Source organism: Arachis duranensis, chromosome 5 (genome assembly GCF_000817695.3).
Source record: "Arachis duranensis cultivar V14167 chromosome 5, aradu.V14167.gnm2.J7QH, whole genome shotgun sequence".
In the NCBI taxonomy this organism is placed as follows: Eukaryota; Viridiplantae; Streptophyta; class Magnoliopsida; order Fabales; family Fabaceae; genus Arachis; species Arachis duranensis.
Genome location: NC_029776.3, coordinates 19686156 through 19703181, shown reverse-complemented (window position 1 = coordinate 19703181; position 17026 = coordinate 19686156). Strand labels below are relative to the sequence as shown.

At 31.5% G+C, this 17026-nt stretch overlaps 1 long non-coding RNA gene across 1 annotated transcript; it reads right to left on the bottom strand.

Annotated features, from left to right (window-relative positions):
• Nucleotides 1–269: 269 nt before the first annotated feature.
• Nucleotides 270–1375, bottom strand: LOC107488643 (uncharacterized). Its single transcript, XR_008009241.1, has 3 exons — nt 1318–1375; nt 745–1021; nt 270–375 (listed from the first exon to the last, which is right to left on the bottom strand). It is a non-coding gene; the product is annotated as an uncharacterized LOC107488643 (long non-coding RNA).
• Between the last annotated feature and the right edge of the window lie 15651 nt (nt 1376–17026).

Below are 17026 nucleotides of genomic sequence, written 5' to 3'. Positions count from 1 at the left end.
ACAGAATAATTAAGTTATCTTTAAGCAATGAATATAATGGAAAAAAGAAACATAGAAATAACAGAACATTATACTCAAGCAAGTCACAAGAAACCAATCAGCTCCAAACTTGGACATACCACAGATTTATTTTCTTTTGCTACTATATATTATTTAAACAATACATTGAAATCACAAAGTAGTCACAAAGATAGCTTGGATAATGAGTAATTAGTAGCCATTTCAAAAATTTTGAGTAATGATAATGGCAATACTTACATTGAATTATAGCTGTCTCCTCATCACGATCAATGACATCCCTTTGTAAGTTTTGTTGAGAAAAAGGTGACTTAGCACCTAATAGCCTTTTGCAATTACGAGGACCAAATGTCATATCTTGTTAAATAGCCAAGAAATCAACACAAAAGATTTAATAAATAACGCATTACATAGGCTAAAGCATGTTAACATTATTAACACTGTGAGTGCCGGTCATGTTTATATTCATGCAATTTCTCGTTCAGGTTAATGAAAACAAAGTCAAGAGTTTGTTTTCATATTTCAATGTTTTCTAATTTTAGGATTTTGTGAAAGATAAATTAATAACAAAATATGACCAAGAGCGGGGCTTAGCAATAATATAATATTCTCAAAAGAAATAAATCAATATCTTGTAGAACATTGTGCAGTATAAATAAATGAAATTATTAGCAATAGCATGTGAGGATTGCTGGAAAACATGTAGCTAAAGTGGAAAAAGCATACCAAATTCAAAAATGCAGTCATAGCATCAGCAACACAAGTCAGATTCACAGGCAACTTATCCAACTCAGATAAATTGTAAGTCAGCTTCTCATTGATTTTCTTCACAATTTCGGGCAGAGTTTTGGATATGATCATGCCTTGAACTTGAACTAGCCTCTGTGCCAGAACAGGAACACCAACAATGGATTTGTCAATCTTTGAAAGCATTAGATGAGACTCAAAAAGCCTCTCTTCTTCAATCCTCGCCTCCTCATAAGATTCATCGCCAATCCTGTTCCTGACACAGACATAACCAAGACCAATGTTAACATCATCAGCAGTTACCTTCTCCAATAAGCCTTCAGGAGACTTATCAGCCTTTGTTACAACAACCAAGGTTCTCAAACCAATTTTATCCACAGACTGAGACATTCTTATGGAACCGTGTAAGCTTATAACCATAAAGTATGCTATATAGAAGAAGAAGAAGAAGAAGAAGAAGAAGAAGAAGAAGAAGAAGAAGAAGAAGAAGAAGAAGAAGAAGAAGAAGAAGAAGAAGAAGAAGAAGGGCTTTAATTAAGTAAGTAATTGTACTTGTACTTGTTCCTAACTTGGAGAAGAGCAAAAAGACAGTTGTTGAATCTGCCAAATCTGCTGTAAATGTTGCCAAAATAAAAGTGTAAGAAAATAAAAGAATGCCAAAATTAATAGTTTCCCAAACAACAAAAGTGAGTCAGTGAAGAAAAACAAAACACATTCTTGTAATGTAATGTATCGTAGAACAAAGGGATAAAAATGAAGGTAAAAGACATCACAGTCATTGTATCAAACATGTGGTGATCATTACCCCAAGTGGTGACAATACAGAACGTCTTCTCCTTCTGCACTTCCAAACACTCCTACCAAATAAATAAATAATCAGGGACTTTAGAAATGAATTAGAATTAGTATTCATAATTTCATCTGAATCAGAAGTGAAAGCGTGAAGCAGCTGAGGTGTTCACCTTGTCGAGATCCTCACGAGAACGAGAGGTTCTCATAGTTCTTGTACTACTTTAATCGAGTCTCGTAGTACTTCTATAGCTGTGGTTAAGCTTCACCCATGGAATCCGTTGTATATCCTTCCCATGGAGCTTCAGCACAACCACACGCAGGAGGAGACAGAGACCGGCGACGCAGGAGAAAAAACAGAGAGTTATGGGTTTCAGCCATGGAGGAAGGAGCGACGTTTGAAGGCTTACGAGAAAGTGAGCACGACGGAGGCTTTGAAACGGAGGGAGCATCGATGGAGGGAGCGGCAAAGCAGGGATTGGGAGCGCGACGAAGTTCTGGGATTAGGGTTGGAGGCAACGAAGCTCTGGGGTTAGGGTTGGATGCGGCGGCAGAGGGAGCCCGTGCGACGCAAGGTACGACGGAGAGAGATCTGTGACGCCAGCGGCGGCGACAGCGGGGGAAGAAGCTGGTGCGATGGAGAGAAGAAGCAACTCGGTGACGGAGAGAGGAACAAGATCATTTGATATGGGTGGAGTGTAAATGGATCTAGTGGATAGAGATAAGATTAAGGTTATCTCAATATTTACCGACGAAAAATTTAAATTACAGACGGATTTTTCGTCTGTAATAATTTAATAAAACGCACCATTTTCTTCTGCTTAATTATAGACGGATTTTCCGTCTGTAACCATTTTTCACGGAAAAAAATTAATTTTTTCGACAGAATTATCGACGGATTTTTTTTTCCGTCTGTAATTTATGCTAATCCATTTTTTTGGTTTTCCGACAAAAAATTCCTCTGAAATTCTCTCTGTATTTTCGCGGAATAAAATTCGTCAGAAATATCCGTCTGTAATAACTAGTTTTCTAGTAGTGTTTGGATAGGGGACAACGGATACGAAAGGTTTGAGGTGCATGGACACCCAACTAATCATGTGGTGGACTTAGGAAAAAGACTATATACTTGCCAATTTTGGATGCTTACAGGTTATTTGCATTGATATAATAATTGTTTTTGTGCTATAGTAATAATCTGATTAATGGTATATGACTAAAATCCATGATTTTTGTGGCTATTGTTTGTATGCAGGTATTCCTTGTGTGCATGCATGTGCTGCACTGTCTCGAGTTAACAAGCCATCAGAAGACTTTTGTCACCACTTGCTAACAATGGAGTCATATAGGGAAACATATAATCATCATATTAATCCAATTCCTGGACAACCATTATGGGAGCATGCAGAAGAATGTAACAGGCCACATGCACCAAAAATAAAGAGGAAACATGAAAAACTACAGATGAAAAGACGGATGGATACTAATGAGAAGGGTGGTGGAGGATCTAAAAAGTCTAAAGCTGATCCCAAGTCTCAGAGTAACAATGGAGATAATGTTCATCTAAAGAGGCAATTGGGCCCCTTTACTTGCAGTTTTTGTGGTGATAAAGGACATACAAAGAGAGGTTGCAAGAAGAAGAGAGCTTGTGATGCTGCTACGGCTGCTGTAGCTGCTGCAGTTGCTACTGCTACTGCTGAGGCTGATAAGAAGAAGAAAAATGAAGGAGGTGCGCCTGCATCTGAGCAGCAACTTCAGCAGCCTCAAGATGATGGTGACCAACGTGATGGAGATGACAATCCTCTTGTGCAGTCTACTGAGATTGCACCAGTCATTTCTGATGCACAACCTGTAGAGATAGATATATCTCAGCCAACTGCTTTTGATGTAGAAGATTCTCAAAAGGTAACTTCCTATTTACATTTCTTAAATTTTTTGTGATTCAAGTGAATCATCATTTATGTGTAATGTAAATTTTTTCTATCTAGGATCATGGAATAAAAAGGTCTTCAAAATTATCACCAAAGAGAAGATCCTCTTCACTAGCAACTTCTGTGCCAGTGAATCCCATGCACGGTGCTAATTTAGGAACGGCAACAAGACTTGTCAATTATATGAAGTTCATCCCAACTCCAAGATTTAAGGCTCTAAGAAAGAAGAATTGAAGACTTTAGCTTAATATGTATAGGACTTTCTGTTTTGAATTTAATACTTTTTGCTAGATAAAGACTACACAAGGAAAAAACAATCCTTTATGTTTTGTTGTAAAGTCCTCCCTTTTGAGGCAACTTTGTTTAACATGCTCATGATAGTTGGCTGCCCTTTGTGTTATGTGGCTAACTGTGTTAAGTTGAACCATTATCTTAACACACTTATCTTTTAAGTTTGAACTATTATCTTAATACAGTGCTGGCCATGGCTAGTTTTCAATCACTTATGTTGCCTTCTTTAGTATATTATTGTTTTCATTAATTGAGTTAGCCAAGTTTACATTCCATCAACAAGCACCATTCAATAGTTTCTAATACCATAATCATATTATCATTTTTTTACATATTGTTCATTCAATGAATACAGGGTACATACCACCTACTCTTTTAACTCATGCTTTACAATACAGGATAACAATTAACACAATCAATACAGACACAACTAATACCAACAATTGGTTAACCAATATTTTATTCCAGACATCTTCTTCTAATCTCCCAAGCCTCCAATCAAAGTTCATCTTTACTTCATGATTATCTTCATAAGATTCTGGTTTCTCAACTGGTTCATCTTATCCAGTATCTGCCCACACAAAAAGCCTACACCATCTCTTTCCACTTGTCTGTAATCAAGCAAACAGATAACATGCTCAAGTTTCAGGAAAGAAGAACAAGAGAAGAACAACCAGTTAGGTAGGAGCAATCATAACAACACAAGTAATACTGATAACTCACATTATAATTGGGACAACCAAAAAATAGTTTATTTGGGTTTGAATCTGTCCCAAACCACCTGAAAACTGGCCGGCAGCCACAACCACTCCATTCTGGCACCCCGGATCTTCTGCTCCTGCTTTGCGTTCTCCTCCGATGGCCACTGCACAGTGAACTAATATAGCTTCCAACTCTAGTGCTTCCACTACCCATCATGGATATTCACTTCCAGTTTCAGGAACAATAGCAACAACAAGAATGAGAAAACAACGATGAAGAAGAAGAAGAAATTAACTTACTGAACATTTGGGAATTTAGGGTTAAATATAGAGGGAGGGACCACATTGGATATAAATTGAAACTATGCCAGTTCAACTAGCCGTTGGCACCATCCAGCGTGACAAAATGAGGCCACGTCAGCGTCTTGATGATGACTCATCACCGGAAAACTATCCAAGGACTATTATGGTGCCCGGAACTCGAGAATTACAATGGTGCAATTGGGATCTCAGGGACCACATTGAGTAATGACCTGAATCTCAAGGACCATTATGGGTATTTACTCCAAATCCTCATGCTCGGAAGATAGAAACCACTCGAAAGCGTTCTCACTCCTTACACTGTGAAACCACCTATCTCGCACCTCTCCTCGGTAAGCATTTTCTCGACTTCTCAATTCATGATTCAAATTCCCGATTCAAATTCAAATTCAAATTCAAATTCAAATTTTCGATTTGAAATTCTCAATTCAAATTTTCGATTTCACTCTCCATTTCAGTAAGCATTTTCTCTCTTCTTTAATTTTTTTTATTCACAGAATTCTTCAATTTCTCAACTCTTACTGATTTCAATCCAGATCTGAATTATCGCTGCTTATTGTTGCTGCCTCTGCTTGCCACGTTAGTTATCGTTATTGTCATCGTCATTGTGCAGGTAGACCATCCGTTGATCCTCAATGTGCTAATTTAAGTTATGAATTCATGACAGATTGCTGATTATTTTTCGTGGTTCTTTGAGTTGTTAGGAACGAAAAAGCAATATATCTTCATCACATGAATGGTAGTAATGTATGTGTAATTTAATTTGATTCCTGCAGTTGTCTTTTTTTACTCACCGATTGAATTTTTTATATATATTTTGATGATTTGGTTCCTAAACATATAGTGATTGTTGCTAGCATCATGCATTGCATTTTCTAAAATAATTTGGAGTAGCTACTTGTAATTTAGATAACTATAGTCTTGTGGGAAGATGCATCCTCCTTTAACGTTACACAAGCACCCAATGTGCACTAAAGTGAGTTTATTTGCTAATCAATTGTTATTTTTGGTCATGTGTTTAAGATATTGTCCTGTATGTATTACTGGTATGACTATTGCTATGATTTGATTTGTGTTAATTTTCCTATGACGTGGATAATAGTTAGTTAGTTGTAGGAGTTTTGTTCCTAAACACAAGACTTCGGTTGCTTAATATGTAGTGTAAGTAAATTTTACTTGCTAGGAGAGCAAGAGAAAGTTTATATTTTGTGTGTTGACAGAAATCATATCTTAGGCTGTATTTTGATAATTAACTATTGCTAGAAATCACATTTTTGTGCAGATTATTGAGCTGTTCCAGAAGTGTCATGTGAAACACGTTGTTGTAAAATTCTTTGGTGAATGTAGACTTGAAAATAAAGTTGGATCACTGTTTTAGATAAGAAGTGAGCATTTCATATATATATATATAAAGAAATTGACCCCCTTTTTTAATCTTGTTTTTCCATGGTTTCTGATGATTATGGATGTGGTCTAACAGAGCTCTAAAGTGAAAGGCCAACTTTGAAGAGAGCAAAAAGTTTAAGGAACAACTTTGAGCTTTTAGGAAAGAAAATGCTGTTAAGTGGCAGTCATTAGACCACATAACTTGGCACCAAGTTGGTATGGTACATATTTTGTCCCTTTCAAAAGAAGAATATATGGTCATATGGTGTATCAAATATTGTTTACTTGCTGTATTGATGAATTAATTTGTATGTAGCTCAATTATTTTACCTTTGACCATGAGCATAACATCTTGTTTAGATTCTACCTGAGAGTTCAAAGTTCTATTAAGATCATGAATTGAGAATTTATAATGCCGATTGTTGGCATGATATATCTGTTGCTTATGACGATTGAGGTTGATGATGTATTAGTTGCCTTAAGAAAATATCTAATAAAAAGAGACATTTATCAATTTTGAAATCTTGATGTATAGTCATATACTTTTGATTTGTATATATTTTTATATAAGTGAAGACTTTTTGGCATCCAATACCATGACATAATCAAACATAGGATTTGTATAAATTTCTTAATGATTTAAAGTTTGAGTGAACAGAGCGTGAAGTTTTTCTAAGGCTTGCTAATTCAGAGGTACCTTGGTGCTTTCATTACTTGTCATTACTTTTGTATCTCTTGTGCATTCTCAAGTGTCTTTGAACATTGAAGGAAGCAAATACACGGTATGCATTGTTATAGTTGTCCATTTGATGAACATCCTCTGTAGTTTCCTTTTATTCCACCAGAGATTGTGGTCAATTTTGTAATTCCCATATTGTAAACAATTACTAGATTGACATGGTACGAGGAGGGTCTAGAAGTTATAGATTGCGAATGAATCAATCCAAAGTAGAAGCTGAGATACATACTTTACGTGATAGAGGTTTGCTGATGCAGGCAAGTATTGTTCTCTGACCTAAAGTGTATCTTTTTATTCATTCTGCACACCGTAAACTTCAATTTATTTTGATTGTCCTTTTTTAAAATTGGCAATTTTATATTCAGGAATTGTGAGGCTTTGATTATATTCATGTTATTTCTCTTACTTGCTTATAACTATGAACTCAGGGAGGTTGTGGCTGATCTTAAGGCAGCTGGTGCTTCATGGATTCAATTTGATGAATCTGCCCTCGTCTTAGATCTTGAGTCAAAAGAATTGCAAGCATCTACTGCAGCATACTCGGAATTTGCGTGTTCTTTATCTGGATTAAATGTGCTTATTGAGACTTACTTTTCTGAAGTGCTCGCTGAGGCTGACAAGACTCTCACATCTCTAAGTGGCGTCACAGCATTTGGATTCCATTTAGTCCGAGGAACTAAGACTCTTGATTTGATTAAGGATGGATTTCCTAGTGGAAAGCACCTCTTTAGTGGAGTGGTTGATGGAAGAAACATCTGGGCTAATGATATATTTGTTTCTTTGAATACATTTAGAGTCTTGAGGGTATTGTAGATAGAGATATATCACAATTACACATTCTATGTAAAATTTTGGAAGACCTCTGCAGTTAATATAGTCATATGATATCCTTTTTTTGGGAGATCTCTGTAATTATATGAAAAATTGATTTATTGGACTAATTTTAATATTTAAATATTTTGGGTTTAATTTATAAAGTGGGTGTAGAATATGTAATTGAAAGAAAAAAAAATTTAATTCAACATTTTGTGCAATTAAATATTACTAAAGATCTATTGTAATATTTTTATTGTTAATAAAGAAGATCTTTTGTAATATTTTTTAATATTAGTGAAATAGATAAATTGTAACATTTGTTAGAGTATTGCTATAGAAGATTTATTATAACATTTTTTAAGTATTACAAAATATATCTATTGTAATATTTTTTTAAGTGTTACAAAAAATATTTATGGTAATTTTTTTTAAGTGTTACAAAATATATCTATTGTAACATTTTTTTAAGTGTTATCATGAATGGTCTATTGTAACATTTTTTATAATATTACTATAGAATATCTTTTGTAACATTTTTACTAAATGTTATTAAATCTTTAGAAAAATGTTAGTAAAATTCTTTAGTAACATAGGGTATATTTAACATTTGTTAAAATGTTACTAATATACATAGGTAACATTTTAATATGATTTGGTAATATTTTTTAAAGATTAGTAAAAGTCAAATATGTAGTAGTGTAAGTCTATTGCATAAATAAAAATAATTAGTTTTTATGCTTGTTATTTAAAAATAATATTTTTTCTCTCTATATATAAAAATATAATTAGATATTAGCATAAAAAATTTATATTAATAATTATAAAATTAATTCAAATTTATTTTTCTAAAACAATTAAATCTTGGTTATTGTCTTCTGGTAGAATTGACGGAGCCGAAGACATAAGTAACTTACGGAATTAATTGTTAGGAACCAATCAAGTAATTAATTTTAGTTGGAGACTAAAGTGTCGGGTCCAAAATTCTTTGAGGACTAAAATGGATAAATACTCTTTATTTTAATTGTAATAAAAACATATCGGATGACACATTTTGATTTGTCAAATTACTAATATAAAATATAAAATATAAATTATATATAGAGTGGGAAGAATAAAGAGAAATAGAAAAAAAGAGAGAGGTAGATAAGAGAATTTAAGAAGGAGGTTTACTAATTTTTGAAAAAAAATATTTTTTCTAAATTTTAATAAGAGAGTGTCATGTCATAGATTTTAGTTATTAAATTAGTTAGTAATATATAAATATAATATATAATATAGCTATATTTAAATTTTTAATATTTTAATTTAATTTGAATGTAATTAGAGAATATCATGTTATATATATTTTGATTATCAAATTTGTAATTAGTCATTGATAATAATACATAAGAGAGATAGAGTAAGTAAAAGAATGAGAGAGAGAAAAAAAGAGAAAGAGAGAGAAAAAGAATAACTCTTTAATTTTGGAGAGAAAGATTTAATTTTAATTATAATAAAAAAGTGACATGTGCCACATTTTTATTGTAAAATTAGTAATATATAATAGATATAATAGATAATAAATCTAATATAATATAATATAAGGATCTAATTAAAAAAACAAAGACTTAGTTAAAAATTTAATAAAACTATAGGACTGACAGAATAATTAAACCTATTTTATCACATATTACAAAAAAACATAAGAATAATTAATTTATCTTTTGACTATGGTAGGTAACTAATAAAAATTCAGCCAACATCGGTCAATAATAAAAAAAAAGTACAATACCAATTCACAATTTTTTTTTGAAATTATTCGTTTACCAATTTTCTTTTTTCTTCCTTCTAAAATGTTAATTTTACTTACCACCACAAGCCACCTGCTTTTACCATCAGCCATTATCGTGGTTGCCAGCCACTACTTTCGGCGGCTACTGTTGTTCTCGGACACCAACTACTGGTCATTTTAAATTTTAAATCTCAAATTTTAAACTTTAAATTCTAACTCTTAAATATTAAATTATAAATTTTAAACACTAAATTTAAATTATAAATACTAAATTTTAATTTTTTAATTAAATTTTAAATATTTTTATTATTTTTAATTTTGAAAATTTTTAATTATAAATTATTGATAATTTTATTGGCTAAAAATCGTTAGTTATCAATACTTTTCAATTATAAATTTTGAATTTTTAAATATAAATTGTTAACTATTTTTGTCTTCCCTTTAATTACATTAGCTAAAAATTTGACTTCACTTAACTTGATGGAGGTCAATATAAAATTTTAAAAGTTAAATGAAACATAGAAATAGAAAAAAAAAATACAATTTAGTGATTTTAATTAAAATAAAGACTAAGTAGTGGTTTTAATTTTTAAAATCAAATAAGTTTGGTTAAAAATGTTATGATTACTCTTTTGTCAAAGTTTTTATGCCAGTTAAAGTCACGTTGAAAAAAAGATACCATTATAAAGCAAGGTATATATATACTAAGAGTAGGCACGGACTTAGTAACAACAATAGGGGCAATTTTTTTTTTAATTATAGTTATATATAATGTGTTATGTATTTCACTTTGAATTTTAAATAATTTTACTATAAATAAATTAAATTTAATTGGCTAAAGTTTCAGGTTTACTTTTTTATCGTTTTATTATTTTGACTATTAGTTAATCTAATCAAATTTAGTTCTTGTGCCGTTAATCATTTATTCTTGTAAATCCTCTTCTTAGCTTCATATTTTCAATTTTTTCCTTTCTATTTTTTATCTAGTGGTCATCTTCTCTTCATCAAAAGATAAATTTTAAATTCTCCATATTTTCTTTATATAACTTTTTATGTATCTTCTAATTTTATTATTTTTTAATATTTTTAATTATAAATTTTAATTCAAGCCATTATAATTTAGGTATTAATTTAATTTTTCATTCTCTTCATTGGCTTTATATATTTTATTTTATTCTTAATTTATTCATGTGTATCACTTATTTTTTTTATCTTTTATTCTATTATATGTACTTGCATATTAATTTTTTTATAAATTGATTAATTTACAAATTTAGAATATATTCTTTTATTTTCAGAAATAGTAATGAAAAAATATTTTAATCATAATACATAATTAAACAAATGCATAAAATTTTTCATCTGATATTATATCAAAATTAAATTAAAAAATATATACAAATTTAATTATTTTAAAAATAAAAAAATTATAAATTAAGTTTCTATTGTTTTATATAAATATACTTTTCATATACATATTTAATTTTTTTAGTATTTATATATAATTCTAGTTTCAACTTCTAAATACTAGTATATCATTAGACGTTAATGTGTCCATTGATTATAATTAATAATGTTCAACAAAATTTATTTTAGTATACATATTTTTGTCTTCACTTTTAAAATTTTTTGGTCCGTCACTAACTAAGAGAATATATAATTGTCTGTATTATTATTTGAAAGAAGAGAAAAATTAAGATACCAATAAATATTTAATTATCATTTAAATGTAGAGCATGTTGATGCTAAAATTTAAATATAAATAAGACATAATTATATTGAGTTAGAAAAAATTATTAGCACAGATTTACAATAACACAAGCTAATTTAGAGTAATATTTTAAATTAAATTCTAAAAAATTATAGTAAGACAGTTTAATAATTAACAAATTTTAATTATTGAATTAGTCTCTAATCTTTAATTTTGTTAGACATATTAATCATTATGTCAAATTTTGATAATAAAAAAATAAGACAAATCAGTCAACATAATAATTCTTAAAAAATTTTAAAATTCTCATGCCAGCTCCTCCATACATATATATACACACACGAACACTTTAATATAGAGACTAATTTATTTAAAAAATAAAATTTTGGGGATTAACTTAGTTTTTAAAATTTGTCGAAAACTAAAATATTGGACTAAAATTTTCTTAGGAACTAATTTAAGGGTTACTCGTTAATTTAATTACAATAAGATTATACATTCTGTGAGAAATTAAATTAACTATAGTAAATATTTTTTTCGATCTCCAACAATTTATTCGATGAACTTTGCACCCCTAACAATTATAAAAATCTAAATCAGTCTCTATCTACTTTTATATTTGTACAATCCAATCCTTACAATCAATTGTCAGCAGGTCATTTGTTGATGTGTCAATAACGTGTCCACATGAATTTCTCTCTTTTCTAATAGAGACAAATTATCTCCTAAACCTTTGGCAAAACGCTGGTGTTCCATAAATAGGCTTATTCCATAAAACTCCTTTCTCTTCTTTGTCATTTATGCTTGGCCCTAACTCTAAAAACGTTTCTCCTTTGCTCCAAAAATGGGTTACATTGAGAACGTGCAAGCGTGTTGCATTATTGTGTGAGAAGATATTGACTGTATTTTAAAGATTTTTTTGAAACGATAAAAAATGCTCCGTCCCTTCTACTTATTTTATCTGTTATTGTAGTCTAGTTGAATATTGTGTAAGTGTTATGAATAGAAGTGGTGAAGTGTGATTTGTTGGTAATTTAAGTACTGTCTTTATTTGATGAATTAGAATTTTTACAAAGTTAAAATAATAGTTTTAACTTTAAAAGTTTCTATATTTGTCTTTACTGATAATTTTTTAAGAATTCTTAACTGATAAACATGTAGTTTTCATATTAATAAGTATACTTGGAATTATAGTTATTTGCTTTTGATTAGCTTTGAGTTTTAGTTTAGTGATTGAATTATTGTTAAAAATTTTGCAGATATTTGTGTTTGTTGTCCCTATTTTTTTATTGTTGTGGGAGATTCAAGAAAGATTCAAATGGAGTGTTACGATACATAAATGAAAAAATTGAGAAGTTTTCACTCATGGATATTGATTTTGTTAACAAGAAGGACTTGGAAGAACTCTTTAGGGGATTAGGATATCTAAAATGTAAAAAAATGTATTGGCTTGATATAGGGACAAGAAACATGGAGTTTGGGCTTCATGCTCTTAACGGTGACTAAGATATTAATGACATGTATCAAGCTACCCTGAGTTGTCTAGACAAAAACGAGTTTTACGTCTACTTTGAGAACCCTGTAAGTCAACAAATGGAGGCTGAACCAGAACCACAAATAGAGCCAGAAATAGAGAAAGAGTCTATGGTGGTCACAGATGATTCTTCTTCGGATGATGGATATGAAAGTGCCAAAGATGAAGCCTACAAACTTCTTTCTCCCGGTTATGAGACTGATAGCAGTGAGATAGAGTCTACAAAAAGACCGTGACAAGAAAGTAAATAGAAAAACATTTGTGTTTCCATCAAGTAGGAAGAGAGTGTTACTTAAGAAAAATGGTAAAAAAAATCTTCAAAGAGGTATGTCAGGAGGAGGAGAAAGAATGTCATATCCCAATTTCTTCTAAAGATGAGAAGACAATCCAAAGCCTTTATTTTAATGAAAAAATGAATATGAAAAGGTCTAATTTAACTTTGGAATACAATTTACCACTATGGAGAGATTTAAGATGGCATTAAAGGATATCTTTATTTGGGATGAAAGAGATTGCATGTATATCAAGAATGAGAAAGAGAAAGTAAGGGTTAACTATGTAAAGGAGAACTACCTATGGTTGATATACGTGGCAAAAAATTAAAAGATAATGGCATTTCAAATAAAGATATTCTACAATGAGCATACATGTGGAAGGGATTATGAAAACAACTTGATTAATAGAACATAGGTCACAGACAAACTAAAAAAACGGTTGACAACACAACTTAAGCTGACACTTAAGAAAGTAATGGAGTATATGAAGTAGGACTACAATGTCCAATTCCATTAAAAAATGATTCAGAGGACTTTAAAAGTAGCTAAAAAAATTGTTGTTAGAAATGAGTAGGCACAATATGAGAAATTGTGAGATTATTTACAAGAATTGCATAGTTAAAGACTATATCTACTGTTCTGGTTAATGTTGATGTTATGATTAAGTTCTAGTTTGAAGTCTACAAAACACTCATGGTTTATTTAGAGACACTGTCTATTTTTTTATATTTGTTTATTTTGAAGTTGCAAAAACAGTCATGATTTCGTCTGTACAATACTAGATCTATTATTTGTATTCAACTTTTATAAAACATTTATGACTTAGTTTGTGAATCACTAGATTTGTTGGTATATTGGATTCAATTTTTATGAAACACTCATAATTTGGAGTGTAATTCCAAATGTATACCAAATTTGAGTATTCAGATAGCTAACTTCATATCAATGTTTGACAATTATATAATACAATATGGTAATATTTCAATCGAGTATTCTAAATTCTAATAACACTATAGAAAATAAATGAAGTATCACTACATTTAGTACCATAACATGAATTGTTGTCTTCATATAAGTTGAGAATCTCAACCATAATACATTAAGCAATTATCTTCTATTTATATAATTTTACACCCTGAATTAAATTCACCGAAAATTGATGAAATTAGAATTGTAAGTGCAACTTCAAGTAAAAAAGTAGTCAGGGTTCTGCATTTAGTGTTGTCCACAAATATTTTTTGAATTTTCTGCTTGGCCATCATCGCTTCCAGTGACTCCAACCTTTCCTCTATATTCTTCAAAGGATTAACCATTTCAGTCTGATTAACATCAATTTTATATGTATATGAACCAACATATTCATCAAACTAAGCAAAGTATTTACAATGTGGAGCTGTGGTCTGTAACAAATAACACTTCATGGTAACGGCAATGAATTTTAAAAAACAACAAAAGTGAAGAACGTTTACCTTAAAATAAGAGTAACAAAAAAAGCCTATTCGAATTTCTTATGGTGCTAGATTCAAACAATATTGTATATGTGCCACAATGACATGTGGGTGCTTGATAAACCTCATTTGTAGGGCTTATCTTATGCTTGATTTAGGGAATTTTATAACTTTTTACCCACATTTATGCAATGAAATAGAATGGTTTTGTATATTCTCCTTTAATTGTGCTTAAGAGTGAAAACATGCTTTTTAGGTCTTAAAATAAATAAATTTAATTCACCTTGATTCCATTAGATTCCTTGATATGTTTGTTAAGTGATTTAAGGTTTAGGAGGTAAAGATTGGATCAAGGGAATGAAGAAAGAAAGCATGAAAAGTTGGAGAACTCATGAAGAAATGAAAGAACCGGAAAGCTGTCAAGCTGACCTCTTGGCACTTAATCGACTATAACTTGAGCTACAGAGGTTCAAATGATGCGGTTCCAATTAGGTTGGAAAGCTAATATCCAAGGCTTTGAAACGATATAAGATTTGCCATAGTTGCATCGCGCATAGGGGCACGCACGTGCACGGTACGCGGACGCGCCGATGGTGGCACATGACCCACTTAATGCAACACGTGGCCAGCAATTTTAGAAGCCTTGTGGGCCCAATCCAACTCATTTCTGATGCTATTCAAGCCAAGGATTGAAGAGGAATCAACATACTTTTGATCATTAGTCATACATTTGAGTTTTAGAATAGTTTTAGAGAGAGAAGCTCTCACTTCTCTCTAAAATTAGGATTAGGTTTAGGTTAATCTCTCTTCTTAGATCTAGGTTTAATTCATGCTCTGATTCACTTTTCTTTTATCAATTCTTAATCTTCCCCTCTTCCTCCTTCTAGTTATGTGCTTTAATAATTGTAATTCTTCATTTTGTTTTGGATAGATTGTTGTTTCCTTATTTCCTTTCAATAATGCAATTTAAGGTAATTCATGATAATTGTGATTTCCTTGATTGTTGTTGTTAATTATTTGCAATAATTGTTGTTAGATTCTATTCTTGTTCTCAATTTACTATGCTTTTCTTTTGTGCTTTCCAAGTGTTTGATGAAATGCTTGGTTGGATTTTAGTGTAGGTTTTGTTCCTCTTGGCCTAGGTAGAGTAATTAGTGACTCTTGAGTTATCTAATTCCCTTGTTGATTGACAATTAGAAGTTGCTAATTGATTTGAATGCCTCTAAAGCTAGTCTTTCCTTTAGGAGTTGATTAGGACTTGAGGAATCAAATTGATTCATCCACTTGACTTTCAAACCCCAAAACACATTCACAACCAATAACAAGACACTTTATTGTAATTCCTAGGGAGAACGACCCGAGGTCCAATACTTCGGTTTATAAATTTTAGGGGTTTGTACTAGTGACAAACAACTTTTTGTATGAAAGGATTATTGTTTGGTTTAGAAACTATACTTTACAATGAGATTTCATTAGTGAAATTCTAAACCGTCAAAAATTCATTCATCAAAATGGCGCCGTTGCCGGGGAGATGCAATGGTGTTATGTTATTGGTTATTGTACACATGTGAATATTGTGAATAGGTTTATCTTTTGTTTGTTTCTTAATTTTTGTTAGTTTTATTTTGTTCTCTCACTATGAATTCTCACTTTGGCTTTGAGTTTGGTTCTAATTATGTTGTAGGAAATGAGAGCTTCAATGAAAATGTGTATCAAGGATGGGACAATCAAAGGTGGGAGGAGCCATATGCATATGATCAATCCTCATGGCAATAACTCCCACCGATGCACTATGAAGAAGAGCCATTCTATGATGCATATCAATCCAATGGTTATGGTGAATCTCCTTGTGACTTTCAAGAACCCACCACCATATGCCTATGAACCATATCCTCAACATAAACCTCAACCATACTCACAAGCCTCTCCACATCAAGCACCTTCCTATGATCCATATCCACCATATGACCAATCATCCATGCCATATTCTTATGACCATTATGAGCAAGAACCTTTAGAACCACCCAAACCCTATCAAGATTACTCCCAAGTACCACCTCAATACACACCATCTCCACAATTTTATCAAGACGAACCACCTTCTTACCATGAATCCTCTCTCCAAAATAATCAACCGCCCCAAGCCCCAATGGACGATTCTCTCACTTTGTTACTTCAAGGGCAAGAAGCCATGAAGCGGGATACATTTGAGTTTGTGATCAATTTGACCAAGGTGGTGCATGCTCTAGCCCACCAATGTTTGATTACTCAAGTTTCTCCCGTAGCCACATGTGGTAAACCTAAAGAAGAGAAAAACATGAAGGAGAGATTGGAAACTCCGGTGGGGGATGAGGGATGCCATTTTGTATTGGAGCAACTAGAGAAAGCCATGATTATTGAAGAAAAGGAAGAAGTGGTTGAAGATTTAGGAGATGTTGAAAGTCCAAGGGAATGTAGCATCATGGAGCACTCTTCCAAGAAGCTTGATATTGACGTTGAGGAGGGTGCGCAACCTCCAAGGCATATCATCGTTGGAGACTTGGAAGAGGCT